At 42.8% G+C, this 15698-nt stretch overlaps 1 protein-coding gene across 1 annotated transcript in view; it reads left to right on the plus strand.

The window, feature by feature from the left end:
- The first annotated feature begins 1488 nt into the window (after nucleotides 1-1488).
- The window catches only part of CHD6 (chromodomain helicase DNA binding protein 6), a 168535-nt gene continuing 154325 nt past the window's right edge, over nucleotides 1489-15698 (plus strand). The window contains exon 1 of the mRNA XM_045833464.1: nucleotides 1489-1552. The gene's annotated coding sequence lies outside the window, so the exon portion shown is untranslated. The remainder of the gene's footprint in view (nucleotides 1553-15698) is intronic.

Consider the following 15698-nt stretch of genomic DNA (forward strand, 5'->3'; position numbering starts at 1 on the left):
ACTGGTGAAATCTCTGGTCTCTGCCAAGAAGAGAAGTGGTCCTTAGAAGAGAGTTAGGAGAACAGGCTGAAAACCACAGGAACGCTGAGGTTTCAAAGACACTAAAAATATCCTCTCTCTGGGGGTGCAGTAAGGCTCTGCTAAAGCATTTACAGCTACCCCTGACAAAGGCAAATCATGTTCATCTTAAATGTGTTTGACAAACTGCTCTTGAAATCATTAGGACTCAGATCATTGCTACTTTAATTGAGATAAATTGAGCCTCTACAGTCAGAATCCAACCATTTTTGAGTGGGTGCTAAGGAAACACCCATGGTAAGGACAGGCAGGGGGTGAGGGGTTAGGTCTTAGCAGAGGGGCATTCATGGGATTCCCAGTATTCAGCAACACAGGGCAAACTCCCCTTCCCTCCCTGCCTCCTACTATTTTCTTTATAACATTTTTCACTGCCTGCCCCTTGTATTTATTTATTGTCTTTCTTTCCCATTAGCTCGCCTATTCCTTGTTGTCTTTGTTCTATTAACTGTTGTATTCCCTGTCTTAGATTAATGCCTGGCATTTAGTGGACACTCAAAAATTAGCTGCTAACTAAGGAATTAAAAAATGTTAAACAATTAGCTGAAACTTTGCCATATGCTGGGCCCTGTCCTTGAGGATGCTACAAGGATGGTGCAGGAAAGAGGCCTGAAAATACACACATCATAGATCGACACCTGGTTTTACGGAGGTATATCCAAGGCGCTACAGGATCCCCGGGACTGTAAAACTCCAGGGGTGTGCGAGGGCCTTAGAAAGAAGACGGTCGAATGCCAGAAGTGCCAGGGACCCAGGCGGAGCGGCAGAACATGCAGCAGGAGACAGAGCATAGGACTCGTTGGCTCTTCGCTTGGCTTCTGGACACCTTTTCTTGTTTTGAGGTATCCTCGCCTCTTCTTGATTCTGTCTGCGGGACCTCGGTCCCAGCGGAATCTTTCTCGGAACCCCAGCCACATCCTTTCCTATCCCCGGAGACACTAGCCTCGGGTCTCCCAGATGGCTAGCCCACTACCTGCACAACCTCCACCTGCTGGGTGTACCCCGGCCCACCTCGCGCGCGCCCTCCAGGTTCCCGCCCCCTGCCTGCAGTCTATAGCGTGCAAGGCCCCGCCCCGCCCCCTAGGCCCCCTGGACCCCGGCCCCGCCCCTCCCCCGTGGCCCCGCCGCTCAGTCCCGGGGGGCGGGGCCGCGCGCAGTAGCGTCTCCTAGGCGGGGGGCGCGAGGCAGGGGGCGGGGCGTCCCCAGCCCCGGCCAATCGACGCCGCGCTCACATCCATGCAAATATGAGCACAATGGAGCGAGCCCATCACTCGCCCCTGCAAGCAAGCTTGAAATGGGCTTCTACCTGAGCGGCAGCCAGACTGACCAATGACTCTATGTTTTGGGCTGGCGAAGCCCAATGATTTGGCAAGGAAGGCGGGCCCGAGCCGGGTTAGGGTGTCCTTGCAGGGTGTCTGAGCTAAACTTCACCAAATAATAGCTGTTTGTATTTTGGCTGCTGCAGGAGCCATTTTAGGTAAGTTCTTCTCTTAACTTTTTATTTTCCTCCCCGGCCTTGGGGGGCCAGCCTTGTCCGCGGGTCCTCGGCCCCGCCCCGCCGGCCGGGCTCGGGTGCCCCTATGAATGGAGTCGGGATGAGGGGCTGTGGTGGCACCGAGGCCCGACCGGGCCGGGGTCCGAGCGGGGCTGGCGGCGGGCGGCCTGGCGGAGGGCAGGCTGCGGCCTGAGGCCTGAGGAGAGGGGGCCGGGCGCCGCCGCGCCTCGCTCGCGCTCAGGCCGCGCTCGGGCTGGGCAGCCGTCCTTGGGAGTGCGCCGCTGCGGACCGCGCGGAGGGGCGGGGGTCCGGGCAGCCCCCGACCCCTAGGCCTGACGGGCGGGGGCGGGGCGTGCGGAGGACCCCACGGGACGGGTCGAGGAGGGAACCCCCAGCCCGGCCGCGCCGCGCCTTGGCGGGGGTGACCGCTATTCCGCCGCCGCCCCCGCGCAGAAGTTGCTCTATTGGCGTCCTGCGTCGGTTTGCAGGGGTGGAGGAGGGTGGGCTGGTGCCAGGCTGCTGCTCCGGGAGGGGGCGGGAGCCCCGGCGCGTCCTCGGAGCGCGCACCCCTCCGCCCCCTTCTTACGCACTCAGGCGCACTGGCCCCAAAAATTGGGACCCTGGAGGTGCCCAGCAACCCTACAGCTAAGTTATATGCATTATTAGATTGCATGTTTGAGCTTTAAAAAAAAAAAAGGAATCTGTCCCTTTCAGGCTATTTACTTCCTTTTCTGTTGAGAAGTGACGAGTCTTTTGCTCCCACATTTCCAGGGACATGCCTATCAAATATGCAGAGGGTTGGCAGAGACTTGGTTTTTAAAAAGACGCTATTAGGAAATCCCCTCACTAGTGAGATAATTGAAATTTGAGTTTGTTTGCAGCTTCAGTTTTATTTGATCCAATTAAAAATACATAAGTAGGCACTTAACATTTGTGTACCTAAAGTATTCCTAGTTCCAGTTATGACTGATGGGACTGTGGTTTCGACAGTGTGGAATCTAATAAGGCAGTACGATTCAATTGTGAATTTATAGGCCCGTGTGCTCCGAATTAGGGTTTATGGACCATTAGTAATCTGGCCAAGGTTTTTAGAGAATCCTTGGCATCTCCAGGTATCTTTCAGGCTGTATGCATTATTCCTCACCCCCTAGAAACTGTCCATTTCTGGTGTAAACAAATCCATGATCAGTGGAAAATACACGTTTAAATTTTTTTTACAGTTTTCAGAATGTCTGCACTACTGCCTGAGATTTCATCGTTTCTCAAATAGCATAGAGGAATAGCATCCTAGTAGGCCCCAAATTTTGACATACCTTGTGGAGATACACTTGTGGCCCTTAGAAAAGTCTGGACAGCAACCACTCGTCTGTGGTCCCAAGGCTGATTGTGAGTTGTCTTTCTTACTGAGGATGTATACTCATTTAATGGCACGTTGAGTTTGTTGGTAAGCCAAATGGGAAGATCAGGTTGGCAATCTCAGGGAGGTAGTTTTTGTGAACTTTGTGGCTCTCTGACAATAAAGTTTGAGATCCATGTATGATAAAATGATTAGGCATGAATTGTCAAGTAGCCTGGTTTATGCCAGCCAGAACAGGTGGTTTCGTATAAGCCATGCATGGCTGTCACTGCAGGCCTGGGAAAATTCATAGTGATGAAATTATTAGTTTTGCACTTATTTCTGTACCAGGGCAGTTTTCAAGATGAATTATGATGAATTATTTAAACATTTTTCTTGATTAATGGACTATTAAAAACTATCCTGCATAATTTTTTCCCGTTTTGCTAACTTTGGAATCTCCCTTATAGTAACCAGGCTGTGACACAGTTCTTGCTGTAGTCTGGCCGCGGGCAGAGTAGATCCAGAGCACGTGTGAAGTTAGCTGTGTCTCATTGTGGTAGACTCAGTCTACCTGGAGTCACATCTTTCATACTGTAGTGATTTCTTTGCTTTTTACATTTGCCTCTTTTTTTGTTACAGCACTGAGAACTCTTTCAATATAATCACTTTTACCACAACTTTTTAATATTCTGTATGTTTATTTTCATAATTTATTATTAATATAGCTGGAAGTACCCTGAACTCTTCAGTATGTGGGAACCACACAAGAAGTTGAAAGACCAGTTGGAAGTGAAATGTGGAAACCGAGACTAACACTGCTGCATTCCTGGAAAATCCTTCGGCAGTTAGTTTTTTTTTTTGTTTTTTTTTATTTTATTTAGTGATTTACTTTTCTTACAACTATTTAAATACCAAAGAAAATCTGAAGCAGAATTGTATCTCTTTAGAAACCAGATCTCATTTGTGACTGTTGCTGTTCTATTACAAGAAACCTATCAGAAAAAAACAGGCCCTTGGGCTACTGTGTCCTGGAGTTCTCTGATTTATAGAAGCTTCACAGGAGTTTTTGGGTCCTCTTGAAAGTAGAGCTTTGCCCCCTAGCAGAGTTTATGGTTCTGTCCCCCTGTGGTAAACCCTGAGGGAAAGGTGCCTGTGTTTTTCAGCTGCCATAGAAAGACTGTGTGGTTATGACCAGGTGGAGTCCCATGTGGGACTCCACTCATGTTCTGTACTCTTTTGGACAGGTTTTGGATTCAAGGATTCTGTCTGCAAAAGTATCTTTGGTATATGACAGTGACAGCATCTAGGACAGTGACAGTATCTAAATCAATTGAACAGACTGTTCTCTCTCCTCCCTCCTTCCCTGGTATAGCAAGGTTTCAAATAGTTTATTTTTAACAATATTTAGTGGTTCTCTTTATACTTTCATTCCTTGTACAGAGCGTTGGTTTAATTTAGCTTGAAGAGCTGCAGTGAATCTCATGGGAATGCCTGAATTCCCCTGTAGCAGGTTACTATGGCAGTCCCCCCCATCCATGGGGGTACGTTCCAAGACCCCCAGTGGATGCCTGGAACCTTGAGTAGCACCAAACCCTATGTGTACAGTTGACCCTTGAGCAACACAGGGGTTAGGGGTGCTTACCCCCTACACAGTTGAAAATCCAGGTAACACTTTCGACTCCCCTTAAACTTAGTAGCCTACTGTTGACCAGAAGACTTAACTGATAACATAGTCTGTTAACACATATTTTGTATATTGTATGTATCATATACTGTATTCTTACAGTAAAATAAGAGAAGAAATGTTTAAATCATAAGAAAATACCAATACAGTATTTCTGAAAAAAATCTGTATAAGTAGAACAGTGCCGTTCAAATCCGTGTTGTTTGAGTCAACTGTACTGTTTTTCCTTATACATACATACCTATGATAGTTTAATTGATAAAATTGGCATTAAAGAGATTGACAACAGTACTACAATAGAGCAATTATAGTAATATACTGTAACATAAGTTATGTGAATGTGGTCTTTCAAAATACTTTATTGTACTGTACTCACCCCTTTTCTTTAAAAAAAAAAAGATTTTATTTAGTTACTTTAAAGAGGGGAAGGGAGAGAGGAAGAGAGAGAAACATCAATGTGTGGTTGCCTCTCATGCTCCTCCTCCTGGGGATCTGGCCCGCAACCCAGGCATGTGCCCTAGACTGGCACAATTTGAACTGGTGACCGCTTGATTTGTAGGCTGGCACTCAGTGCACTGAGCCACACCAGCCAAGGCTTTTTTTTTTAAACTCTTGATGGTGTGTGATGATACAGTGCCTGTGTGACGAGATGAAGTGAGTTGAATGATGTAGGCATTGAGACAGTGTTAGGCTGCTATAAGGGTTACTTGAACACAAGCACTGCGATACAGAGACAGTAGATCTGATAATTCCGACGGCTACTAAGTGACTAACAGGTGGGCAGCACCGGAGGATGGCATATAGAGCTTTTACATTGGACAGAGGGATGATTCATATCCCAGGCGGGACAGCGGGAGATTTTTATCATCCTACTGAGAATGGTATGCAGTTTAAACTTATGATTTGTTTATTTCTGGAATTTTCCATTTAATATTTTGGACTGTGATTGACTACAGGCAACTTGAAACCACAGAAAGCAAAACCGTGGATGAGGAGGGCCCGTGATATATTGCAAACTCCTTGAAATACATAAAATAATAGCTAGGGCTTAGATATCTGTTCTCTAAAAGAACATCTTTGCAACAGAATGTGACATACTTGTGAGGAATGTAAAAAGATGGAGCATTGAATGAATACCTGGTGTGTGTGCAGCACTCAGCCAGGTACTGGACCTGGAAATGAAAAACTATTCCTGTTTCCAGAGCCACTCAGTGAGGCTGGACTGCAGCTCAGAGAAATGAAGTAACTTATTCAAGGCTATAAAGCTAGTAAATGTTAGAGTCAAACTTTGAACCCAGATCATCAGGATGCAAAGGGAATATTCTTTTTACGAACAACCTTCTCTATAAAGATTTTTTTTTCCAAAGCTGGGTATGCAGTCATGTTTTAGGGGCATGGTGCTTGGTTGACTAACACACTTTGCCTATATTCTTCTACACACACGTCTATTTCTCCTTCATTTTAAGAATTTGTCACTGAAGAGGCATATTGGAGTAGAGCAAGGGCACCCTTTTCTTTCCTTGTCTCTCCAGTGCAGAATGGTCCTCCTAGGACTTAGGCGTTCAGGCATAATTTGGTATGGTGATGAAGTGCAGAGGGGGAATGCTGGCACTTGGTTCTTACCAACCTATGTAGTTCATTTTGTGGAGGTATTGATACCCTCATGAAAAATTGTTACTTCCGTAAAAGTCCCAAAGGTAGTAAAATTATTATTTTAAAATATCCATCCCTGTTCTCATTTCTGAATTAAATTATTGCATAAAATCCAGAGAAAAATATTTATTCTTGCTTATAGTACCTATATTAGTTGGTTTTTATAGTTTGTAACAGGGATTCTTTACATCATCTTGCATTTATTTCTTATGTCACTTGCCATTATTGAGACTTTTAGAATCTTTGATAATGTATATGGCATAAATAGCTCCTGTTTTGAGGAATTTAAAAAAAAATTTGTGAACCCTTTTTCCTTCACAGTTATGATGGAGGACTTAAAATTTTTAGCAATGAAAAAGGCCTGATTTTTCAGTGGACTTCTGTGGTACATTTATCTGCTAGCTGTTTCAAAAGAGCTTAATATACTAGGATGTAATTTCAAGAAAATTGGAAAGTAGAATTTTAAGATAACTTCAGGAAACAAATCAAACGTAAGTACAGAGTGATGGATATATATTTGAATTTTTTAAGTAAGTAAAGGGAGGCTTTTTAATTTTTCTACTCCATTATTAAAGATATTTTAGCCCTGGCTGGCATAGCTCAGTGGATTGAGCGGGGGCTGGGAACCAAAGTGTCCCAGGTTCAATTCCCAGCCAGGGTACATTCCTGGGTTGCAGGCCATAACCCCCAGCAGCCGCACATTGATGTTTCTCTCTCCCTCCCTCCCTCTCTCTCTCCCCCCCCCCTAAAAATAAATTAAGATATTTCAACTCGTGGCTGGTGTGGCTCAGTGGGTTGAGCACCAGCCTGCAAACTGGAAGGTTGCCAGTTCAATTCCCAGTGAGGACACATGCTTGGGTTGCAGGCCAGGTCCCCATTTGGGGGCGTGCAAGAGGCAACTAATTGATGTTTCTCTTGCACATTTATATTTCTCGCCCTCTCTTTATCCCTCCCTTCCCCTCTCTTAAAAAAATAAAATCTTGAAAAGATTCTTCTAGAGAGTATTCACTGATCTAATATATTATTCTATCAGTAAATTTTTAGTATGTTTTGAATTATCTTGTATACTATGTGACCAAGGTATTATGTAAAAGGTTAGGCTTCAGATTAAAAGAAAGTCTAACAACTGTGGTGACACTGACCGTTAGTTCCTACGTATTTAGGTTGAAACTTTTTGTCCTGTGCTTCACGGACTCCTAGGGAGTCTCAGGTGTGTGAACTCCCCCGAACAGCGTGCAGCATTTTGTTTTTGTGCGCGTCTTTATGGGGAGCAGATCCTTTGCATTTTAGGATTCTTAGCGGGATGTGTGACTCCACTTTCCTCTCTTCTCCCCACCATCTTTTCTCACCTGCAGGCAAAAACAATATTAAGGATCATTGATTTAGGTAATTCCAAAACACTTGTTTTGTATGAGCAAAGTCTTGCCTGGAGGCTGACTTTTTGGGGCCTTGTTTTGCCCTTTAGCAGGTCCTGCGGTCTCAGTCTGGATCAGTGTTGCCTGGGCTTGGGAAGCACTTCTGCAGCCCTGCTGGGAGCACACAGGCAAGAATCCCCCACCCCCCAACTCCCCCAAATTGTCTTGCCTTGGTGTACTTGTCAAGCTGTTCCACACCCTTGCCTGGGCAGCCTGATGAGTAAAGGTTGGAGTGGGAGGCATGAGGGCAATTGCAAAACAGTCTTAGAGGGTCCTGGGCCTCAGTTTCAGCCATCTGCCTCTGCAGATGGGACTGAAGGGATGGCCATGGCAAAAGCTCCTGACACTTCCTTCTTTGAACGCTACTTATTCATTGCTACTGCTTCATTCAATATGTTAGGGGGAAAAGGGTTTTCTTTAATACATTATAAGAGGAACAATTAAAAAGAGTCGTTCCATTGTTATATTTTCCAGACTTTGTGTGAGATGCCCTATAACTTTTCTGTCAGTGTTGTGCATTTTAAGGGAATTTATCTTAAAATAATGTTTAGTTGAATGTGTAATCTTATTTTACATGCATATGTCAAGTTCTGTTAAACCAAGTGTTATTATAGGAAAAAGGATCACATATTAATCACATATTAAATTTATTTAAGCTACATTTTCCAATTTACTCAGGTAAAAGGCAAGCAAATTGGTAAAACAAATTCTAGAGAGACAAGAAAATGCTAAGAGCAGTTTCTCTAGGAAGTGGCTGAACTGGAAGTTACCCTGGAGATTTTCATAGAAGTCCATTTGTGAGGCTAGAAGGGAAGTTGAAAATCTGTTTGGCTTGAGATGTAAATTGGGGAAAACACCTCAGCTTTTGGATTCAAGGAAACCATCAGTATTCTAAGAAATCTTTCACAAGATTATGTCTGGTAAGCTAGGTCCAGATCTTAGATTTTATTTACTGAAATAAATTTGACATAATTTAACAGAGAATTTATTAATGTTCATTGTGTATTTTGGCATAACACTCCTTGCAGTGTCAGCAGCCTAAATTCTACCAAGGGTTAGCATGAAAAAGTCAAGCTATCATGCTTGTTTACCGTGTGACAGAATTGGACCATATTATAACTGACGACACCATCAGATTGCTTTTTTAAGCAAACCCTGTATAGTGTCGTTTTAAGGAACTCAAGGGTATTCAGCATAATGGAAGTAACAGTTTTGCCTTGAGTTGTAAAAGTCCTCAGAGAGAATGATAGAGGATGTGAAAGATAGTTAATGACCAGCTCCAGGGCTCCTCAAGGTTAGTCTGCAGATCTGTGCAGGTCTGTGGGCTGTTGGTGACCTGTCTGTGACAGGGTAAGTCCAGAACTGGAAAGGAAGCATTTAGGTGCTTTTATAGATTTCCTTTTTTTAGAAAAGTGATTTGTCTGTTGAATTTACTAATAAAGAATATAAGTTTATAGTGATCCTTGTTTTATCTTTATTTTTGTTCTCGTTTAAATTTTTTCCTGGTAATTCATTTTTCTGGTATTTTATAAAAGTATTGGTCTGTGATAGAACGGGAGAAACCAGAAACGGGTCCTTTACCATAGAGAGCGCTACTCAGGATGGTAGGCAACATCAGTATTGGAGCTTGTTAGACACAGAAAGTTTTGGCCCCCATCCCAGACTGACTGAAATAACCTCCCTTGGGTGGGGACCCAGTAATCTGTGTTATAACAAGCTAGCCTGATGATTCTTGTGCACATAAAATTTGAGGAAGTGTTCTTCTAGACCAGCACTGTCTAGCAGAACTTTGTGCTGTGGTGGAAAATGTCCTACGTCTGTGTGGGACCTCTTAGTCACATGTGGCTGTTGAGCCCCTAAAAGGTGGCTAGTGTGAGTGAGGGACAGAATTTTAATTTTATTTGCTGTTAGTTACATTTAAGTAGCCACATATGGCTAGTAGCGTTGCCATTTGCCAGCAACATTTTAGACCGTTCAGCTGCCCCAACCTCTTTTTTTTTAGGGGGTGGGGGAAGGATAGAATTTTTTCTTCATTTTGAAAGGAAAATATGTTACGGGACATGACTACCCTTTAGCCTAAAATGAGACTAAACAAATCATTTAATTAAATTCAGCATTGTTTGCATATTTATATATTTACCTGCTTGTTTTTTTATTGGAAAGTTAATTTGATGTTACAAAAATGGTATGATTAGAAAATAAGTTTAGGTCTGTGTCTTGTAAGTTTGGAAACTACAAGGTAGCTCTTCCAGTGAGAGGCCCCATGACCCCACATTTCACGGCCGTGACTAATGTGCGTGATGCCTTTCAGCGTGACTCCTGAAGCTGCTTCCTTCCGTGTAGAAGACGGGCGGGCTTCAGGGCAGTGCTGGAGGTTTTCAGTTCTCAGTATCAACCACTAGTTACTGAGGGTCCTCATTCTTTCAGCTAATGGAGACTTTTCTGTGTAAAGTATTTCCGGTGTTTCAGTTTACTTAGAGGATGATTTTTCAGTTTATAAAGATAATCTTTGTTTTTAATAACAGTCACGAAGTCTCCTTGAAAGATTGAGACCTATTCTCTGTCCTCAATATATTTAAAAATTGATTTGATAAAAGAAAGGATTTCTTTTACTCACTCAGGGTTGTGTATACTTCCCTGCCTCCAGCCCCTTCTACTTGTGCTTCAGATTTTAAACTCTAAATCAAGGATAACATTGATTCTAATATCTTGATCAATATCCATTGCAGAATTGGAAATTATAATTAACAAGTAGAAGGACCATGTCTATAGAAGTATCCACATGTATTGATAGAATCTTAGCTTTATAAAATGCATAATAAAATGAATCTTTCTAATTGCACCGTAATTTTATTAAGTATATTTGCCAGGTTTTCAAGCAGGAGATTGTTAGTCATTTCAGCAGTGCCAGTAAGGGGTCCCATGTGCTTTATACATTCATAGAATGAGTCACAAGTCTTAAAGATTGTGGCTAGGGCTGTAGGAATAACAAAGTTGATAATAATATTATAATCCTCACCCAAGATATGTGTAATGATTTTAGAGAAAAAGGAAGGTAGTGGGGAGAGGGAGAGAGAAACAGTGATTGGTTGCCTCCCATACCGGGGATTGAACCCACAACCTAGGCATGTGCCCTAACTGGGAATTGAACCAGCATTGCAGCCTTTTGTCTTAAGTCATGACCCAACTGAGCCACCTGGCCAGAGTGGAATAACAAAATCATTAATGCTACAGTGTCCGTTGCTTTGTTTATGGCATGAATTAATGTTTTATGGTCTTTTCTTGGTGTCCATTGAACAAGCAGTGCTGTTTTTCAATGGACACCAGGAAAAGTGTCTGCTCTGCTCAGGCAAAGGAAGTAAAGCTTATTTGGTAGGTTGTGTGAGCTTGTGAGCAGGGGCCTCTGTTTAGCTGAAAATGCCACAGCCAGCACTGATGGCAGGGCTCACTGTTCTGTAGCATGCTTTGGGCTTCTTTATCTTTCTTGGAAGGATTTCAGGTTACTGATTTATAGGCATATATTTGGATTACTGTTTTGGGGTCTTAAGGGCTTGGAAAACCCCATCTGTTGGAACTGAGATCTGATAGTTGACAGATCCCAAGCTTAGAAGGTGTGGAAGTTCCTTGCTTCAAGTTTGTGCCCATCATTGTCACTGGTTCCCACAGCTGTGACTCGCATGTGTAAGAGATGTAGAGATGTTACTAGAAGACCGATTTCAGAAGCCATGCCCCAATACCAGTCTCCTTATTTGTGCATGATAGTCATACTCTGTTCATGCTCATCCACTCTAACTGCAACATTTCATGTTAGCAAGGCTGTCCCTGGGTGCCCCCGACTTTCTTCTGTGCTCACTCTTGAGCTAAGCTTTGTTGCTACCATTATAGCTGTGGTCATGGCAGTTGTTTCTAGTTCAAGACTTAAGCATGATCAGATTTCACACAATTCAGCATATTTATTAAGTAGGTTCTTCTAAACCAAGGCCTCGTTCTGGCATCTCAGAATTGCAGAAGAGTAGAGTTGGGACTCCAGAGGCCATCTAGTCCAATTTTGTCATCTTATAGATGATGGAACAGAGTCCTAGTTATGTGAATATGTTCTGAGGCCATAGAGCTGGTCTATGGCCAAGTTAGGATTAGAATTCACTTCTTACTTACTAAATAGGATTCTTACCCTACTGGTGGTTAGGGTCCTGAGAACCCATGTGGAAGAATTTCCTTTGAGAACTTTTGGGGAAAAGATGGGGAAGGAGTGCTCTGAGATTAGAAGTGAATTTGGGGAAGTCTGCATACTCTTTTTTTTTTTCTTATGTTCTCCAAAATAAAATAAAGATAATTATCAGTGAAATTTTATGTGTCTTGAATGAGTAAGAATGAATGGTACTATTTTGGTAGCTCTTGTTTACTAGAAACATTTGGCATGTCCTTCCTTTTGGGTAACTCTGTTTACTATGTTTTGCTTACTGGAAACTTTTTGGCATGTCCCTGTGTTATATCATGGTGAAATGCTTGTAAATTCACCTTTGCTTTATTGCAAATAACATGCATGATAGATTTTTTCACATCTACATTTTCGTTTTAGCTTTATGACCTAGAGTTACTAGAATAGGTTTTTCCGAGACCCCTCAATAATCATGATGATAGTAACAGCAGCTATCAATCACTGGGTGCTTGCTATGTGCCAGGTATGGTCCTAGGCTCTTTCATGGTGTGGTGGTCATTAGGGCTGTTCACCAATATTCTGGGGGCATTGACTGATTGCGTTTGTCCATCGTCTTGAAGTTGAGCATGGCCGTCTGTATGACTTGCTTTGGATATTGAAGTTTGAATGGAAGTGATGTGAGACACTTCTAGGCAGATACTTTCCTGAAAGAAATCTGCAGTGGTTACATAGTGTAAGCAAGTAAGTCAATGTTTTAAACCGCCGAGTTTTTTAAATGGAGTTTTAACTGCAGCATAGCCAAGCCATCCTGATGAATATACGTGGATTATTGTTGGTCCTGCTCATGGCTCAGTGATGATACTAAGCCCATTGTACAGTTTAGGAAACGAGACAGAGGAATCAAGTTGTCTGTCATTGCAGAACTCATAACCCAGGCAGTTTGAGCCCTGCATTCTTAAGCACTGTAGTTTGCTGCCACCCTCTATTCTGTGCTGTCTCAGTACCCACTTTTAAATACAGACTGTGGGCTGTGCCCATGGTAACTTCGTGCCAAAGCTTATGTTTACCTCTGTTTTATCCCTTCCTACAGCTGCCACTGAAGTTGTAGCTCCATGGGTGCTTGTCTCTTACCAGCATTTGTCCTTCCCACTGTGGTACTGAAAAAATCTCCATTCCTTTTCTGTCATCTATTATCTGCATTTACGGCACTCTGGAATTCCATCTTTCATGTGATAAGGGAAGGTTTTTGCTTTAAATATCTGCACACCTCTAATATTTTCTAAGTAAACTTCTCAGAAGGCCACTTTTAGGTTTATGAATAGGAGGCTGTCCAGCAATCATAAAGTTATTACAGCTAGTGGTTAAATGCGTGGATTCTGCAGCCAGACCACTTGAGTTTGAATCCTAGGTCGGCCACTTACTGGCTGTGTGACCTTTTCCATGCCTCAGTTTGCTCATCTGCAAAGTGGAGATAAAGAGTAATACCTATCTTATACGGTTGTTTCTAGGATTAAATTAACTCATTTATGTAAAGCCTTGGAATATATCTGGCATATTACAAGCATGGTTTAAGTGTTGGATATTTTATTTTATTTTATTTTATTTATTTATTTTTAAGTGTTGGATATGTGTGTGTATATATATTTTTTAATCCTCACCTGAGGATATACTTATTGATCTTAGAGAAGAGGGGGAGAGAGAGAAACATCTATGTGAGAGAGAAACATCAATTAGTTGCCTCCTGTACACGCCTCAACCAGATTGAACCTGCAACCTAGGTATGTACCCTGACTGGGAATCGAACCCTCAACCTCTGAGCCACCTGGCCAGGGTTTTGGTGTTGGATATTTTAAAGAATCAGGTGTTATAGAGCCAAGATGAAGGGAGATAGGTCATTATTGATCTTAATCTTTCGGATGTTAATATTAAAATATTAAAGGTTTAATACTGCCTTTAATTAAATTTTCCTTTTATTCAACAGGGATTACTGCAGAACTCTACAACACACCATGCTCTGTCAGCCTGGAAGCTGTGGGCGGCGGTGGGGGGTGGTGGATGACCTGGAGCTTGCCCTCCAAGAGTTTACAGTAAGGGGGAGATAAGATACACTTGTACACAGATAATCGTGCTATTACAGTGCAGCCTGTAAAAAGTGTCATAAGACAAGAATGATAAAGAGAGTTCAGAAAAGGGAGAGATGGAGTCAGAAGAGGCTTAGAGTCAGACAGGACATGTATTAGGGTTTGGAAGGATAGGCAGCATTTGGATGTGTAGAGACTGGGTGAGGTTGGCAGGAAATCTCTAGGTGAAAGGAAGCATCACAACAGAAACCTTGAAGATGTTCATTTACCCATTCAGCAAATACATTGGACATTTACTAAGTGCTAGGCACTGATATAAACTCTGGGCACACACAGTAAACAAAATGAAGTTTTGCCCTGACCAGTGTGACTCAGTTGGTTGTGCGTTGTCCTGCAAAGTGAAAGGTCACAAGTTTGATTCAGGGTCTGGTCACATGCCTGGATTTCAGGTTCAGTCCCCAGTAGGGTCGTATACAAGAGGCAGCTGATGGATGTTTCTCTCCTTCTTTCTCTCTCCCTTACCCTTTCTCTAAAAATAAATAAATGAAAAATTAAAACAGAAGCAAAGTTTCTGCTCTCATGGAGCTTATGTTCTAGTGAGTATTTGAATATGCAGAACCATAATGTAACAAGTGGTGATAAAGCAGGATAATGAGACAGAAAATAGATTTATAAAACTAAGAAAAGCACAATTAACTTCTAAGTGTTTTTTAGGATGTCTTTCGAGGAAATTCAAGGCAAAGCTAAATGGCTTTTTCCTCAGCAAGGGGCCGTATCTGAGCTGTTATCCAGGCTCACGGTTCTCTGCCCCTTGCTCTTGGCTTATCTGGATATTTTCCTTCTTTTGAGAATTGAGAACAAGTCCCAGTGTCTTCATGAGGCCTCCCGCCCGTACGTCTGCCAGAAACACTCTTTCTGCTCTACATTGCTGGGGTCAGATCTTGCCTGTATAGCTTTGGCATTTCATGTTGAAGTGCCTTTCTCTTCTCATGTTGTTACTTGTTTACTCCACAGTATATGATGGTCATTTATTTGGTAAATAATTTTCAAACTTTCATTTTGTTTCAACCACTACTAGGCACTGAGAACTTGAAGATAAATGTACAAGGTCTCTGTCCTTGAGGAATTCACAGTTTATTAGAAGGGATAAAAATGTAAACTGCTACTACAAACATCATGATACATGCCAAATTAGAGCTATGTCCAAAGTTTTGTTCGAATGCAAGAAGGAGCAAACATCTACCTGGGTTGGGGGGGTTAGTTAAGGCTTTGGAGAGGAAGAAACTTTTAACTTGTTTTTCTGAAAGTTGATTTGGAGTTTAATATTTAGAGACTGGGATTGGTGTCAGAGTTTGGAGTCTTTTTTACATAGAAAGTGTCTGCGAAGAGATGGAGGCAAGGGGTAATTCATCATGTGCAGCAGTGGAGTGCAGAGCTGTGGAGTGATGGTGGGCGATGGTGCTGGAGGACTAGGTGGGAGACATTGCAAAGCCTGGAAGATCATGGTAAGGAGTTTAGAGTTGTTTTGCCAGTGAGGATTCGTTTGAGGTTTTAATGTAAGAGAGCAGCTTGTATTCTGCACTTAGCCATCAGGGGTTGGATTACAACGGTGGTGCTCAAACTTTACTGCATGTTAGAATTACCTGGAGAGATTTTAAAAACACCAGTGCCCAGGCTGCACACAGTAAAGTTAGATTCTCTGGAGGAGACAGCTAGGTGTTGGATTTTTTGACAACTTCCTGACATGATTCCAGTGTGCACCCAGGTCTGAGGACCAGTGGTTCAGAGAGGCCCGAT

The sequence above is a fragment of the Phyllostomus hastatus genome, unplaced genomic scaffold (assembly GCF_019186645.2).
Source record: "Phyllostomus hastatus isolate PE091 unplaced genomic scaffold, TTU_PhHast_1.1 phas_contig_17, whole genome shotgun sequence".
Taxonomy (NCBI): Eukaryota; Metazoa; Chordata; class Mammalia; order Chiroptera; family Phyllostomidae; genus Phyllostomus; species Phyllostomus hastatus.